The following is a 12,486-nucleotide window of genomic DNA, read 5'->3' as shown; positions in this document are numbered from 1 at the left end:
CGGATGAGTTTTTAATAGAACCCTTATAGAATTTCATTTTATTTTTTCCAAAAACAAAACAGTGCCCTTATTATTTTACATTTCCCTGTCTTTTAGAAAAGAAATCACGGGTAGATTTCCATTTTAGGCAAAAACAGAATGTAGGTTAAGACCCAAAATAAGAAAAAACTGCAAAACCAGAAAAGGGACCGAGGCAGGTGGCAATAGTAAGTATTAGTAGATAGAGCAAACACCACCCACACAAGGTCCTCTCACTCTCAGTCCTCTCCAGCTTTTGCTGAATTAGCTCTGTTTATTACACACTACTGTGACGCACACGGACACACACTCACAGACAAAACACACACACTTTGTGTATCTATAGGCTCATATATACATATATGTATATATGTTGTGCCCGAGACAACGACGTGATCCCCACCTCCCACGCGCACGCGACCCCACGAAACCCTAACCTTCCCAAGAGCCTCTCTCCCTCCCTTACAAAAAAGCAGACATCACTAATCTTTTTCTGCTTACTATTTTAGACAGACAGATAGACAGAGAAGAGATATCCAAGAGAAATCAAGAGAGAGATCGAGACAAAGGAAAAAAAAGGGTTAAATCCCCAGCTCCCCAAATCACAACAGAGCTTAGCAGCTTATTAGCTTATTAAACACCAAACCCCAGCCACACAAACACTTAATTGTGTCTTTCCCTTCTTCTTTTTTTTATTTTTAATTATTGTATTTTATATAAATATACTGTCTTTAAGTTTCGTTTCAGTCTTTTTCTTTCTGTACTTGTACTGCCTTGCTTAATTTTAATTAATATTCTCTCTTTCTTGTTTGTGCTTAATTGATTCTATCAATCAAGCTTAAGGGTTTTTGCATCTGTTCCATATTCTCTCCACTAACCTCATCACACTTCCCCCATCGCCTGACGATGATCATCTTTGGGCTACATCTTCATCACCTCTGTAACTCCTAGCTACTGCTCTCTCTCTCTCTCTCCCCCAAACTTCTCTCATCAACTTCCGGCCGCTCTCTCTTTTTTCCTGTGTTGTGTGAGTATATGAGTATTATTAGGTTATAGAAGCTTGCTTTGCTTCTTTTCTTTTTCATCTTCTTCTACCCCTTGATGTGTTGTGCGAGTATATTATGAGCTGTATGCATATACATATGCCTTTGACTTCTTGATCTCAAATTCTCAAACCAAAGAGAACAAGGAAAGAAAAAAAATAAGTAGCTTGTCTTTACATACTCTTCTTGTTAATTTCTCTCTTCCTTGTTACAATTCCTTAAATTTGATCGACAATTGCCACTCTGGCTAACCCCTGGTGGAGTGGTAACTTGGGGCTGCCGGGCATGGACTCGGCAGCCACCAATTCGGCCGCACTCAACAAGCAGCGCGAGCTCGAAATATCCATCAACGAAAACAACAGCGGCAGAAGCAGCGGCGGAGATGAAGACAGAGACCAAGATGAGCCCAAAGAAGGAGCAGTCGAGATTGGATCCCGCAGGCCAAGAGGCCGCCCTCCGGGATCCAAAAACAAGCCCAAACCCCCCATCTTCGTCACCCGGGACAGCCCCAACTCCCTCCGCAGCCACGTCATGGAGGTGGCCGGAGGCGCTGACGTGGCGGAGAGCGTGGCCCAGTTTGCGAGGCGGCGGCAGAGAGGGGTGTGTGTCCTCAGCGGGAGTGGCTCAGTGGCGAATGTAACGCTCAGACAACCTGCGGCGCCTGGAGCTGTTGTGGCACTACAAGGAAGGTTTGAGATTTTGTCTCTGAGTGGTGCCTTCCTGCCCGGGCCCGCCCCTCCCGGATCGACAGGGCTGACGGTGTACTTGGCGGCCGGGAACGGGCAGGTGGTTGGGGGCAGTGTGGTGGGGTCACTTGTGGCAGCAGGGCCAGTGATGGTGGTGGCAGCAACATTTGCAAATGCTACATATGAGAGGCTGCCTCTTGAGGAAGATGAAGAAGGAGGAGGAAGTGGAGGAGGAGGGCATAACAATGGGGGTTCAGGGAATTCTCCAACTGGGGGAGGGAGCAGTGGGGCCCAGTTGGGGAGTGGAGGGCATCAGCATCAGCAGCAGCTGCCTGACCCTTCATCTGGAGGGCTGCCTAATATTTACAGTCATCATCTGCCTCCAAATCTGATCCCAAATGGTGGCCATGGACAGCTTGGCCATGAAGCCTATGCTTGGGCAAGACCACCTTACTGAAACTTGGAGGACAAGATCAAAATTGAAGCCTGTGCTTCCATTTTGTTGTATTGAAATATATAAATCTTAGAAAGGAGTTATAGAGAGAGAGAGAGAGCAAGAGAGGGAGAGATGTGAATTAAGAACACTAGAAGAGAGAAAACTTTGGGTGTCTTCTGGATGTTATAGTATAAAAGCTAGCTAGCTCAACTTCTTCTTTTGAGTTAATTTACTGCCTTTTGATGATCAGTTTGCAATGAAAAAGATAATAATTGATGCAACTCTAATTTTCAATTGGGGTTCTGACCTTTTAATTTAGTTCTGTGCTACTAATTGTTCATGATCTGGTGTATTTCCCCTTCTAGTTATTTCTTGTGTAATTTTCTTGGTGGGGAATTTTGGTTTCAATCTAGTTTTATATTATATCTGTCAATGATTTATAGTTTATTACCTGATATGATGGATTGGACTTGGAAGATATAGTAAATAATTATAGAACTGTGTTTTTTTTGTGGTCAGAATAATTGGAGGGCTTTTGACAAGCTTTAATTTCGGTTTCTGCAGCTAATATTTAATCAACATCTTTTCTGTCTTCAATTCTACACCTCAAGTTTCTCTTCAAATCTGCACCCAACATTCAGGAAAGCTTACCAGAAAAACATGTGACCTAACTTTTGATTCTGTTTTTTTAATGCTCCTTTTTTTAAATAGGATTTATGTCAAATGAATGACAACTAGGGTTAGTCCAACGAACTGAACTTGTATACATACCAGCTTTCCAATTAGTTCTGCAGATAAATTGTGAAAAAAGAGGGGTTTCTGTGGCGGCTAAAAAAATAGAAAAAGATTTTACCTTCTCCATCCGATTTGAAATAAAATAACAATCAAGTAATTTCTCTGTTTCGCCAAGAAGAATTCAATGATCATCTAGGTCTATTTTTGACTTTATCATCAGGGGTTTTTTATAGGTATTTTTTATTTTATTCTACACTTTTTTTTCCCCCAATTTAATGTAACGTGTGGGCAGGGTTTTCTCTGATTTAAAAAATCTGTTCAATTGAATATGCATCTCTTTTCTATTCTGGGGTTTAGCTCCATGTGGTTTCTACGGGAAGGTTTTAACGAGGCCATTATTAACATTCTAATTTTTACCATGTAATGTTCTTAAGGGTTTAATAAAATACCATCTTTTCTAAAAAAGATGAATGAAATGAGCAGCCTAGGAAATCAAAATGTGTGCAAAGTTTGTTTTTTTTCAAGTAAGACAACGTTTGAGTTGAATCATGATTCATACTATCTTTCAGTCCAAAAGGAGATGAATGTTCAAATCAGATACCAGACTCTGCATAAGTTTTTGTATGCTCTTGTAGGGATGAACAATAAATACATATTGAAATGAACTGACTTAAAACATAAAAAAGGGAAATTATTCTTTTTTATTTAATATATATATACTATTACTTTGTTAGAATAATTTTTTGTTCAAATGCAATGACAATTATTCCTTGTAAAATTACTCTAATAGGCTTAATGACTTTTATATAAAAATATCAATTTCTTGAAGACGATGAACTTGTTAGATCCACAATCCAGAAATATCATTAAATCCATGCAATCGGTTAACTTCTTTATCTAACTTTTTAGACGCTAACTTATTAGAATGTGAGTCTTCAATCCAAAATCAATTAGCATTGGGTGGAGAGGGATCACAGTGTTGAACTATTAGACAAGACTTTAATTTTAGAGGTGGCATTCACACTCTCAACATGCCCTCACGTGTTCGGTGTGAATGACGTTAGGCGGGAGATTTAAGCTCTTAAGCTACACTTTCATCTTTCGAGGTGGGATACTCTCAACATCTTAATTTTAATATCTTAATTTTGTGCCTTATATGTGGACAATTTTTATTAGGTGATTTGGCAGCATGTGAATTCGTTGAGCCTACCACATGGATAGTCTGATATCATATAAGAATGTCAAGCATACAACCCAAAACCAATTGGAGAGGCTGAAGATCTTTAAGCTCTTTGTGCTAGACCTCCATCTCCGATACTCTCTCAACGGAATACACCTAGTTTGTTAACTCCCTAATTCCTACATTATTTACAACTAGCTAGTTATGTGACAAATTCCCTTCTCCTTATTAGGAACGAGACCTATGAGTTTCCGATTTGATTGGAAAAATCCTCACCTTATTTAATAACATACAGTTTTAAATCCATACAAAATACAATATTTATGTGGATTACTTTTGAAATTATCTCTAGATTGTTTTAGATATTTGTAGAAGAAATCATACTGCACTTTTTTGTTTGAACGAGTTCATTTAGAATAGAAAAATAATCATTTCCCTTATGGATGGCGGTAAATAAAAATGGGAAAACAAAAAAACATGGTTCTGGAGATCAATTATTAATGCATTGATCAGTCTCTAGCTTCCATGGAATTGAAATAGCAATCTATATCATCAGTCAATTTTTCCAAGTGCCAGCAAGTAGTTGTAAAAAGTTAATCAAAACTTTAAACGTGTTTACAGTTAATTAATCAACCTCTTTAGTGGATTTTCTACCCAACACTCAAAGGATCCTAGAGTAATTAACAACATGGAGGACCCCCTTCACATGGATTCACGTGCCCTAGTTTTAAAAACCACAATATAAAATTATGATCAACATTCAAAATGCTAATTAAAGTCGCAATGTCCATCCATGGGACCCCTTTGCTTCAATAATTACTAGCTCTGTTAATTTAATAATCCTCATCAACACACACATTGATAAAACAAAACATATTTTCTCCCTCCTTTTCTTCTTCCAATTGCCTTTCCTCAGTGTAAGCACATGACCACTTGCAACTGTTTATATCTCTGAGGCTGTGAAAAGCCACAAAAAAAAAAGGGGGGAATCCACTAAGCTTAGATTAATGAATTGTAAACCACCCATTAATTAATCCTTTTTTATATTAAAGTCAGTGAAATTATAAATTAATTAAGCTTAAATTATTGGATGGTGGTGCTGCAACTAGACATCACACAAGAGGAGAAATCGAAACACTTGTTGGCTTGATGATCCTGTCATGGAGTACACGCACGCCAGTCCTTTGGATATCCAATCAAAACTCTGGTTTAACCTAATTCAAACTCATCATCAAGTCCTTTCTCCACAGTGAGGAGGCAACTTTTACAACAAATAAATGAGCAGGTAGGTTGAAATTAATTAACAAAGAAAAACCCCAAGTTTTTACGTAATATTAACGTGGTTTCATATAATTGTTAGGTCATCTTAGATAATCATTTCTGAAAAATAATTCAATTGAAAGTGATTGGTCATATGTGATCAATTGATTGAGAACCAAAAAATAAAAATAAAAATGTATTTATCTTATCCAACAGAACATTTCCAACAAGGCCATCGATTGTACTGATTACTTACTTTCGATGGATATTGTATTCAAAAAATATTTGTAATTAACGAGTTTCGAAACAAAAATATTAGTTTGTTACTAATCATGGAGGTAGCAAAGTATATATTGATGTTCCTAATCATGTTTGTGTTTGATAACCAAATACTACTGCCTTCTTAATGTCCGGGATTGACCACGTGGTGAGGGAAGATGGAGAAAATTGTTTAGGATTGGAATAGGTCAAATTGTCGGTCCTTTATATAATATAGTCAAAAATACAATTCATGAAGCCAATAGAGTCTAGTCCAGTAGAAAAGGGCCTTGATTTGCAAACCAGTGGTCTTAATTTCGAACTCCCATGTCACCTTGATAGTGTGTGTATGTGAAAAAAAAAACCCCTTCCCCAATAACGCTTGTATATATAAAATAAAAAAATAAAAAATAAAAAGAAAGATACAATTATCATTCAGCTCGCAAACCCTATAAAACAAAAGAAAGTGTTACAAACTTACAAAAAAACTTGGGGCCAAAATCTTCTCAAAGTTCCAATATAATTAAAACAGGTTTTTGGCAGATTGGATAGTACAAGAAGACAGGCAGAAAACATCTTATGTATACCATACGGTCACTACGGATCATGGAATTTTCTGCCTTTAGGCTTAAAAAAAAGTAATCACATCAGAATCCTAGGATGGGATTTGTACATGAAAAAGATTTATGCTTGTCCTCTACAAATTGCCTCATTTATATTAATTGTATTTTGATATCATCAGTGACATAAAACATAAGAGCAAAAGAATATTAAACTTTTGGGAATGTCCTTCAATGAGGGAAAAGTAATTCCACTTCCCCCCCCTTCCCCCTCATCATATTTCGAGAAACATTATGAAATTCCTTAGGTGAACTCTCATCAATTAAACAAATCCAACAGCTCTACGTTTAATTAATTATGGTCCCTTAAGTTACAATTTTGGTAATTCAAGAACTAAAGTCCCTTTGTTCCCTAGAGATGACAATTTGATAACGTAAACAAATGCTTCAAGCATTTCCTATGCAACTATGAAAGTTTGTGCTTTAAATTATGCACCTTTTCTGTAATTTAAGAGAAATTATATAATAATACTGCAATGGTCACGTAATAATGGTGGAACCTTGACTATAGACCAGTGGAACCTTGGTCAAAAATACTTTTTATTGCAGGTAATTTCAAGATTTTGACATTTAGCCCACCCCAGCCAGCTCCCATATGGGCAAATTCTTCACTTTTATGGCTGGCTAGTTAAGAAAAGTCGTAGTTTTTAAGTTTTATATCATGTTAATTGCATCGTTCAAGTTCAAAAAAATTAAAATTTAGTTGTTCTTGATTTGACTTAATTTTGTTTTATTGTTTAACAAAATATTAGCCCATCCTTTTGAAATTTTTTAGCTCCACTCTTGCACGTAATATAGCTCATATAAGTGTTATAATACGGGTGAACTAAGTTGAAAATTTTCCATTTTAAAAATCATGTGATCATACTACTGTACTACACTATAAGATAGAAAATTATCATTCTTCCACCAAAAAGAATAAAAATAGGGATTTGTTATAACCCAAGGACTTAAAAGAATTTCATTTTACTTTTACTAAAATTCATGAGTTTATAATTGAAACAAACTATAAAGACTTTGAGCAGTGGTGCAAGAACGCAGCCCAAGAGAGGGATAAACGCACGAGAAGATGGAACAAAGGGATCAAAAGTGAGCAGTGGGCAACAAAAGAAAAAACAAATAAAATAGAAAGTGGGAGAAATTGACAAAATAAACAGAAACAAGGTGGTGGGGTCCACATCCACCTTCTCCATCTCTGGTCTCCAATGGGGCGTCAAAATGGATCGCTTTGACCGGTCTATTCGTTGGGATTATTACACGTGGCACATTTCTCAGCTGTGCCGTCCAAATCCGCGTGTTTGTTTCCATCGCGTCAAACGCGGTACACAGTTTACTGTATGGAATACCGCAGCCAAGTGCAGTGGCACACCAGGCACGAGAGGGCGACTTTCAATAATATATTTATATATAGTTCGAAATTATACATTAATGCGGGTCTACTCTAGTGAAAAGGATATTAATTTGTATACCAGTGATCTCAAGTTCGAAATTATACATATGAAATACTTTCGGTATATTTTTATGTGCACTTTAAATATCTAAATAAAATTCCATTTATTTTCTCATAAGAGAAAACTAGAGATCTGTTTGGATATGACATGTTAATTTTTGCTTGGAATGATTGGGCTAATTTTTGTAAAATGATGTGTAGTGCCTAAAAATTAGTATTAAATTTCTTTTTACCCAAACTTTGCACTAGGCTGGAGCCCACCCTAGCCATAGTGTAGTTCCGCCCTTGTTCATGTTGGAATTCCCATTCTCAATAATTAAAAAAAATAAAAAAAATAAACTTCGTCTACTTTTTATGTATGATTGCATGAAAGAAAGAGTGTAGCAAAGCTTTATTTTGAGTGCATATCTCATATCTAATTGCTAAAAACATATTTTTGCAGCAATTTAAGTTTTGTTTGTTTTAATTTTGCTTTGTCTTTCCTTAATTTTATTTAAAAAAATGACAAGGAAAATAATAAAAAGTATTGGGATAAAATACTAGACTAGGATAGGCTATAAATTTAGACCTAATAAGATAAACATATCCCTCAATGATCGTGACTGATGACAGATCTTCTTACAATCAATTAAATTTTAATAGCTGATTAAGGATAAGTTTTGAATCTGTCGACAAGCAAATAAGGACATAGAATTGGCCCAGTTATCGCCGGCAGAGGATGCGATTTATAATATGTGCCTCGGAACTTAGGTTTGGAGACTTGTGCTTAATAAATTATATATTATTGTAATATGTAATTATATTTTATCCAGCTCTTACTTGAAAATTACATTGTTTATTGGGGAGACCACTGTTTGTCCTTTGCAAACGGATTTTAATTAGTTTATTCTTTATATATCTAAAGGCTAAATATAGATAGTCGTAAAATTTTATATTCTTTCAATATATACCTATAAAGGTTGTAGATAGGGTCTAAACCGGTGGAAAAGGAATTTGATTAATATATCAGTGGTCTTATGTTTGAACCTCACGGCACCTTTGTAATGTGCGTGAGAAACTCTTCTTCCTCTCTTCGTAGTTTGGACAATCGCTTATATTTTATATTTTAAATTTTTTTAGCCTTTTTCTCATTTGATAGGACATAAAAAGAGTACTTGAGTTTTAGCTAGAAATAGGCTGTAGGCTGTCTTGTCGTGATTGGCCCAAAAGCATAGAGTCCTAATTATGGCCCATTTCTCCTTTCGACCAAGATGAACAAGTTAAGGAGACAAAAAGTTTCAGCTCATCCGGTCCAACCAGTAGCTGCTTGCATCCGCCCTTATACGAGTTCTAGCTCCTCAACGGCTCCGGCGGTGCTTGGTAGCACCCGACGGTGACAGTCAAATTATAATGCATGATATGAGTCTGATACATGATCTTTGACTCTCTTGTTGATGAATGCACTGGATGTCATGTGATGATCTAGAATTGTCAAATTCAAGAAACTAAGAAAAATACAGTAAACATGATATTTGCACTCTCAAGTTAGTTAGATTGTATGGTCAGAAGAGGCTGCCCAAGTCCACTCGTACCCATTAAAAAAGCAGGGAGGCTAGAATGAGGAGGTCTTTAATAACCGTTCAATTAAGTGCAGAGTTATTATTGGATTGTTGAATTGAACCCGTCATTATAAATCCTCAACATAACCCCTCATTATAGAGCCCAGGCTCATACTTTTCATACTTTTCATGGCACATTGGGTTTCTTGACTTTTAAGTGCACCAAACAAGATGCACAAACCATGGGATTTTGCAACAGGTAGAAGACCCAAAAACATTCAGTTGTCGATATGGGCCTTCATCTGCTAGCCTCTCATTGATGAATGGTTTTGTTATTCTTGTCATGACTATGGCCAATGGGCCATTTTTAAAATCAAATCTAGTCAAGTCGGGCCTTTCGAAGCTCGCGAAATGTACTTCAAACTGAACCCAATCATGCCCGAGGGGCTTCAGATGAATCCAGATTGAACAGATTATCAAATCCCAACTTTCAAAATTTGTTCATAAAAAATACAAAATAGTCAGTCCAAGTGATAACTGGTTTAGAGATCCAAGTTTCTTCCAAGCAAGCAGGGGCAGCAGAAATCCATGTCAGAAAGGAGCAGGAAGCGTTTTCATCCCATTTTAGAAGCATTAGATACTAATATGACCATATGATTATTATTCTAACCAGCTCAGAAACAGGAGCCGGCCGATTGGTATAGTAATAGCAATTTGCCTTCTTTTTTTTCTTTAAATTATTGCCAACTATCACGTAACAGTAGGAGATAATAATAAAAAGTTTGTCACATTTTTAAGTAAATCAAATCAAAATAGTAGTTTACGAATTACGATGGAATAAGCTCAAGCTCATTTAACGTCTTCTATATATTACTATATAAAAGTTAAGTTGGTGAGTGCATCCGTGTTCGAATTCCTTACCTATCATTTAGATTAGATTAAAATAGAAACATGACAATCTTTAGTTTTTGATGTGCAATAATAAAAGCCAATAGATCATGATGTAATGAAAGATATGAAAATGCATAGAATTAAAAGCAAAGACGTCTTGTAAAAACTTATAAGGAGTTGAATCACATACCTCGTTCCTAATTGATCTTATTCTTAATAGGTTTTGTGTTGAATGCTGACATTTTAATGGTTTCTTTGTTTCTGTTTTTTTAAACAACGCAGATATGAAGACTTGAGCTTCTGGTGAAGGTAAATCAAGTTATAAATAATGCGAGGAATATACTAAATATTTTGTAAAGAAGCAAGTTGCCAAGTTGGTATTGTTTAATTCGAAAGAAGCTGTAGATTTGTTTTTGGTTTGATTCGAAACATCTAGATTCAGTTGATGTAATCCAAGGCCGGCATGAAAAGTCCAACACTTTATCCAAACAACAATTTTCAACATTCAGATCCCCTGGCGAAAACACTATTTCACCAACAGGAGTTGGTCCAAGTGGAAGGGGCTTGGATCCTTTAAACAAGAGGTCCTGGGTTCGATCTTAGGCGCTTACGAATAGAGCAGACTTTGTTGGGAGATGTCCCGCTTTGCGCCCCACAGTACCTCGAGGATTAGTCCCCGCAATCGCCCGGGGGATACCTTGATTTTCACCCAAAAAAATAAACACTATTTCAATGGAACGAATACAACGCCATGTACATGTTTTTAGGCAATATAGAATTTGGACCAACTTCAACTTGCATTATATTATAGAATTCAGACGCAATCATTCTTAAAATAGATCATCTATTTTGACTGACCTCTTGCACTCCTAGAGACAACGTCCACTGCCTAATATATAATCTTGTCAGAAACTCAGAAAATATCAGATTGTCTGGAGCTTTCTAAAGAAAGAAAAAAATGTTCTGACCTAAAGCCCTCTATGCACTTCACCATTCATCATTAGGTCATTTGAACTCAAATAGTAGGGATGTTTCTAATTTATTTTTTTGGTTTTTCAAGGTATCCCCAAGTAGGGCCCAGGCTTAATCCTTCGAGGTATTATCGGGAGCATATTTGGGAACCTCTTCCAAAAAACTTTTCTGCATCCAAAAGGGCTTGAATCCGAGACCACTTGCTTAAGCGACCAAAACCCCTTCCACTTCTGACCAACCTTCATTGGTGGATGTGTCTAATTTCAATTACATTCAAGTGCTCCATGAAAATTATTATGAAGAAAGTAATTGAAGTGTATTAGTAAATGTCGGATGGATTAAAGTGCGTTAAGTCAATATTAAAGATAATTGTCCGTTGTTGATTTGTACGAATTTTATTGAGATTTCAGATACATTAATTGAAAGCTGTGTCAAGTGCATGCATGGTAGGTTATATGGGTTGAATACATAATTGAGAGTAAGATGGCTACGCCTATGACAAAGACTCAATTCCACTTTCCAAGAAATGTATATTTGAAGTTGATAGGCCAAAAGCAAAGGATGACAAAACCAAAGAATTTTTGTGAAGGGATATTAACGTCAACTATTTGGAATATAATCATTGACAAGAAGAAATGGTGGTACGTAGAATTGTTAAAAAATATAAGTCCTGTATTGGAAACTTGACTAAATAAAATACAATATATAATAAATGGTTTCATTACTAATATAACTGAGGTCTTTTGTGACAAAATCTCACACCTACTAGGCTTTGTAGGTGGTTAAGTTGGGGACAATATATGTGTTGTTAGTAGTAGGCTATTGGCCCGTCTCTCTGAATTTAACATGCTATTAGAGCGGGTCAGTTGACTAGGCTCAATTAAACCCAAATCAAACAAAAAACCCCCAAATTGAACTAAAAACCTCCAAATGGGGACAATATCGGTGTGAGAATGTGAAGTCTCACATTGGAAAGTTATAAAACCTAGTAAGGGCTTATAAAGAGTTGGGCTACTCCCCCTCATAGCCAATTGGTTTTGGGGTGAAACCTCAACTTCCTTCATTGTATCAGAGTGGGTTAGCACACGTGTAAAAGACCAACAACAACACGTGCCCCACGTCACCTAATATGTGTTGTCCACGTGCTAGGCTTAAAAATTCACCACACGTGCGGGGGCGTGTAAGAATGTGAAGGTAAAGAATCTCATATTGGAAAGTTAAGAAATCTAGCAAGGCATAAGGAGTTGGGCTACTCCCCCTATTGCCAATTGGATTTGGGATGGAACCTCAACTTCCTTCAAGAATACCCAGAGATGTTTAAGACAGTAAAATGGTCACAATGAGATGCATATTTAACTATAAGGATGGAGCTTTCCTCTACGTGATAGAAGGAGTGAAC

At 36.6% G+C, this 12,486-nt stretch overlaps 1 pseudogene; it reads left to right on the top strand.

Annotated features, from left to right (window-relative positions):
* The first annotated feature begins 309 nt into the window (after nucleotides 1–309).
* LOC110751325 (AT-hook motif nuclear-localized protein 20 pseudogene) lies at nucleotides 310–2,506 on the top strand (annotated as a pseudogene).
* The last annotated feature ends 9,980 nt before the right edge of the window (nucleotides 2,507–12,486 follow it).

This window comes from Prunus avium, chromosome 1 (assembly GCF_965620075.1).
Source record: "Prunus avium chromosome 1, drPruAviu1.hap1.1, whole genome shotgun sequence".
Taxonomy (NCBI): domain Eukaryota; kingdom Viridiplantae; phylum Streptophyta; class Magnoliopsida; order Rosales; family Rosaceae; genus Prunus; species Prunus avium.
Note: the sequence above shows the minus strand (reverse complement) of the source record. Positions and strands in the feature narration are given on the sequence as shown.